Below are 6,019 nucleotides of genomic sequence, written 5' to 3'. Positions count from 1 at the left end.
GAATGCGCATGAGCTGTTGCGAGCCCTGTGGCATCGAACATCGCTCGACACGTACGAGTCGCTTCGCGCTATTGCCTACACAGTCGTCTCATGTCTGAATGCGGAAAAGTTACGACGCAGCGGCCAAGTCTTGGGCAACGACATAACAAATTTGTACGACCGTTTAGCCGATGCTATAACGGAGACTCAGGCAGCTTTATCTGATGGAAACTCTGGGGCCGGCACCACCGTCATCACCGCGGCCAAACGCAGTCGCACGAACACGGACAAACAGTTAGAGCCGGAACAGCAGTCACCGATGCCTGGCAATAAACGTACCGTTCGACAACACAGTGGTGATCGTAGTGATACAGCCAAGCAAAGCACCGTTGCGAAACGCAACACCTAACCTACCCTAGCCACTCGTTGAATACTCGAAGAGCCGGTTCATCGTCGTATTCGTCGCGACAAAGCCATTCCAGATCTTTGACTTCTATGCGATATCGTTCACTGGATCGAGGCACACGTTCGAAACGATTCGGCTCAATCTGCCGCGCGTAATATTCTACATAATCACCGTAAAGAACTGAGCGCGCGACCAGATCTTCGATGTCGTCTCTGATCGCTATGGAACACGGACTCTGACGAACAAAGCGAATATTGATGCTGCTGCCATACGATTTCATTGCGCTTGGAAGGAACTCTATCTTTACGCGAGTCGGCAAGCGTATGCGTACTGCTTCTGTGGATGATTCGATTCGAATGGCAAAGGTCGAATCGTCGACCATTGAGACACAGACCCATCCACCGATAAGACGTGCGAGAGAAAACGCATCCTTGGGTACTCGATCGTCCAGAGAGAGCAAGTCCGCGTGACGAACTGCGAGCAGCGATCCGTCACCGGTGAAACGCGAGTGATACGTCGCGGGATCAGAAATGGATACAGCTGGAGCAGCCTCTACGATTCCACGATCGTCGACAACGCGCAGAAATCGAACCAAATTCAAATTGAAATCGTACACAGGATGAACTTTTCCGCTAATATCCGGCCCTACGAATCGTTCGTACCATTGCCGTCTGGTGCTGCTACGACGACTACGGGATTCAGCAGCACCACTGTCACCATTGTCATTCGCCGCTGTTGAAACTAGCGGAGAAGCGCCGTCGACGATCTCGCTTGAAAATACAGCTCTGTGCAATCGCTCTGCAGATACTACAAGACGATCTGTTTCGCACTGAGAAAGCCTATATTTGTGTAAAAGGCTCAGCATCCATGCGAAAACAGCGATGATGAAAATCGCAACGAGCAAGAGGGGCGAGAATATCGAGGGAAACATTTCGCAGATCCGTCTCATGCACACTTCGGATTATTCGCTTTATTATAAATAAACTACACACTTGTATGAAAAAAAATCTTGTATTTATTGTTACATTCTTGTATTTATTGATATATAATACACACACACACACACATTCCAATATATTAGCACAATATTTTCTACCGCGTACGTTTGGACAGATTGAGAATTTTGTCGTTCTTGCCAGCTGTGGCAGACAATCGTACGCGTTTTCGCGGTGAAAACGTGATTTTCACACATTCGCTCGGCGGATACAGATATGGATAGACGTGCAAATTAGGGATATTATTGCCGGCGACAATAAATGCTGCACGCACGCCTTTGCACTGATGGCCGCATGTGCAGCGCGTATAATCTTGGACTGCATCGCACAGGTCTACGAAGAACCGATGGTTTCCGCAAATCCATTATATCCGTAGCTGTACACATTATCGTCGCAAAAGGCGAGTAAATATTCAACTTTGGTGGTAGCGAACTTGTCGAGACCAGATTCGGGCAAACATTCTCCTTCGTCGTCGTTGTCATCGTCGTCGTCGTCGTCGTCGTCGTTGTCATCGTCGTCGACGATGACGTTGTCGTAACATACATTTCCGATTCATAGGGCTGCTGCTGCTGCGATAATCGGCTCGGCGTGCTGATGTGGCATTGGTGCAGATTCAACAGTGGCGGTGACAACAATGACTTACAAATGTTATCGATGTCATTATCGATGTCGACTTCCTCGCTCATTGTGCCATTGTCCTCGTACATGATACTCATCATGACCATTGTGAACGGAGAAAATCCTTTACGTATTCGCTATCCCACGAGGACTCCAAATATTGAATTATGTCTCCGAGGCTTTGTCGCATATTGAGAGCGGTTGCTGGACTGTTCTAGCGCTTCGGCGATACATACGTATATATATATACTATTACTACTTGCGTGACCCTTTCTGCGCGATTCTTCCCACGCTCGTGTGTCATAAAACCTTAACCTAACCGAAAACGCTGACGCGTTTGTGTATATGTTACACGATATCCATGACTTCTTTGTGGAACCGAACCTGATGATCGGGCACGCAATGTGGCAAACGTATATCGTAGGCTGTTGCCGTCTTCAGCACCATACGTTTTGTATCGGGCGGACATGTGCAGTCGCGATAGGTAGGTTCGCGCATTATCGCGTTCATATCCCACACTCCACCTTCGCAAAACTTGTGTCGTTCGCGAAAATGCTGATACAACTGTACGCATTGCCAAATGGCAGCACCGAGAACTGGAGAAGCCGACGAGCATCGCGTATTCACCATTTATCGTGTCGCACTCGTGCTGTTGTCGTCTCTGCTGCCGCTGCCATCATTTCGCATTATCCTCTGTAGCCATCGTCCGTGGCGTTCAATCGCACCGATTTTCGCACGTTCTGCGAGGCGTCGCAATGATGATTCACGCCACTGTACGCACGACACAGTGCGGCGCAAATCACTGTCGAATACGCATAATCGGCGAACGAGGAACAATCGACAGACTCGGCCCCCATAATCGACGTATTCCGGACGCACTATGGAGCGCAGGAGAGGGCATTGTCGCGATTTCNTCGTGACTTTCCGCTCGCACCACTTCAAAGCCGAGGCTCGAATTCCGAAGTTGCACCAAATCACTTTCGTCGTGTTTCGGGGTGTTCACGATGCAGCATATCTCGATGGTACGTCGCTGAGAACAGCTTCTGTTCAAACCAATGTACGATGATGCCGCGGCGTTTGTTGTCGTGGTGGAACTACCACCGTCACCGTTCTCGTTTTCGCCATGGAATCGGTCGGCCCCGGCTGCTCTAACGTGCTTAGCATTCAAACCTCGCTGTTGTACATCTTGCATAACCATAGAGACGAGACGCAGCAATAGCGCGGTACCAGAATGAGAACAAGTTGTAACGACGAGAGTCGTCGGCGCTCGTTAGTGACCGCCGTCGTTCGTGACACTCAAAGACGTACGTGTTCATGTCTACGCGTGTAATGGTAGCACACGCAGCAACGCATCGACCGGACTGTTTGCCATAGGCGCGTTGTTTTGCTCGCACCAGTGCTGTCCTATTCGACCGTCCAAGCATAGCATTTTGCGCGACACGAACGGTTGTTTCAGAAGAGAAGAATAGTCTTCATTGTCATTCATGTTTTGAAGAACAGCATCGGGCGAACAAATTGACATTGATCTCGCTGGCGTTTTGTCGTTTTTGCGCCGCTCGCGACGATACACGTCTGCGACTGATTCAGTGCAAGAGTGAAGCTTTGCGTCTACCGCCCTGTTTCTTCCTCGTCTCGGTAGAACCGAAAAACCGTAGGGTAAACTCGAGCCCGTCCGCGCTGCTGTCGTCGCTTTCTTGCCCGGATGCCGACGTCGTGGTAGCAGTAGCGGCAGCAGCGTTCAAAATGCTGGAATTTCTAGATTCGTTCAAATTGGAGCTAATGGAGCTACATCGTGTGCGATTTTTTCTACGGAACACGCAAGATATGTTTGTTTTAAACGGAAAGCAACATCGAGCACAAGGTATCGTGGAGTTGAACAACGTGAACGAGCGCAGGTTGAATCGTTTAACATTTTTCCCAGAATCATTTCGTGCTAATTCGTCGTGAATGTTATCGTTGTCGTAAGTGTCATCGTGAGCGTCACTGTCACTATTTAAAGCACTGTTCGTCGTCATCCCATAATTGTCGACATTGTCGACCGTTATATCATCTAGTGGCTCCTCGTCGTTCTTGGCCTCGATGTTCGGTAGAGGCAGTAACGCCGGCGGCGGTAACTCCAAGGTAGCAGCCGCCACCGCTGCTGCAGAAATTGCCGATACTTCGGACGATGAAACGTCACCGTCGTCGCCACCGCTATCGCCGTCGCCGCCGCCGCCGGCACCGTCATCCGATGACCACAAAGACTCGTTCGACGAGATTGCTTGGCTGGATTCCATAATTAACACAGCGAGAGAGCTTATAGTAAAATTATTGGGCTATCGCCGCGGGTTTTGATGGAAATCCGCAAGATACTTGGCCACGTCGGAAGCGATCCAGATGTCACGATATTGTATGAAACGCTGACGTATGGTCGCCAGTGGCGCATTTCGACAACCCCATACGAGAAGCCGCGCGTTGTCAGCGTCATGTTCGGCATGATCAGCTATCCGTTGCATTGCCCGCTCGATCGATTGGTGTTCAATGTATTGTCAAGTCAATCGCTAACTGTTCTCTACGAAACATACAAATCGTTCATGACGCACTGTAATTGCGATCGAATCGCTACAGTCGTGGATATTATCGAGAAGCTACGCGCGAACGTCATACTGCGCAACGAGAATGCGCATGAGCTGTTGCGAGCCTTGTGGCATCGAACATCGCTCGATACGTACGAGTCGCTTCGCGCGATTGCCTACACAGTCGTCTCATGTCTGAATACGGAAAAGTTACGACGCAGCGGCCAGGTCTTGGGCAACGACATAACAAATTTATACGACCGTTTAGCCGATGCTATAACGGAGGCTCAAGCAGCTTTATCTGATGGAAACTCTCGGGCCGGCACCACCACCATCACCGCGGCCAAACGCAGTCGCAGGAACACGGACAAACAGCTAGAGCCGGAGCAGCAGTCACCGATGCCTGGCAATAAACGTACCGTTCGACAACGCAGTGGTGGTCGTAGTGATATAGCCAGGCAAAGCACCGTCGCGAAATGCAACACCTCACCTACCCTACCCATTCGTTGAATACTCGAAGAGCCGGTTCATCGTCGTATTCGTCGCGACAAAGCCATTCCAGATCTTTGACCTCTATGCGATATCGTTCACTGGATTGAGGCACACGTTCGAAACGATTCGGCTCAATCTGTCGTGCGTAATATCTACATAATCACCGTAAAGAACTGGGCGCGCGATCAGATCTTCGATGTCGTCTCTGATCGCTATGGAACACGGACTCTGACGAACAAAGCGAATATTGATGCTGCTGCCATACGATTTCATTGCGCTTGGAAGGAACTCTATCTTCACGCGAGTCGGCAAGCGTATGCATACTGCTTCTGTGGACGATTCGATTCGAATGGCAACGGTCGAATCGTCGACCTTTGAGACATAGACCCATCCACCGATAAGACGTGCGAGAGAAAACGCATCCTTGGGTACTCGATCGTCCAGAGAGAACAAGTCCGCGCGACGAACTGCGAGCAGCGATCCGTCACCGGTGAAACGCGAATGATACGTCGCGGGATCAGGAATGGATTCAGCTGGAGCAGCCTCTACGATTCCACGATCATCGACAACGCACAGGAATCGAACCAAATTCAAATCGAAATCGTACACAGGATGAACTTTTCCGCTAATATCCAGCCCTACGAATCGTTCGTACCATTGCCGTCTGGTGCTGCTACGACGACTACGAGAGTCAGCAGCACCACTGTCACCATTGTCATTCGCCGCTGTTGAAACTAGCGGAGAAACGCCGTCGACGATCACGCTTGAAAATACAGCTCTGTGCAATCGCTCTGCAGATATTATAAGACGATCTGTTTCGCACTGGGGAAAGCCTATATTTGTGTAAAAGGCTCAGCATCCATGCGAAGACAGCGATGATGAAAATCGCAACAAGCAAGAGGGGCGAGAATATCGAGGGAAACATTTCACAGATCTGTCTCATGCACACTTCGTATTATTCGCTTTATTATAAA

This window comes from Harpegnathos saltator, unplaced genomic scaffold, assembly GCF_003227715.2.
Source record: "Harpegnathos saltator strain DR-91 unplaced genomic scaffold, Hsal_v8.6 scaffold262, whole genome shotgun sequence".
NCBI classification, from domain to species: Eukaryota; Metazoa; Arthropoda; class Insecta; order Hymenoptera; family Formicidae; genus Harpegnathos; species Harpegnathos saltator.
This window is presented reverse-complemented; position numbering follows the sequence as displayed.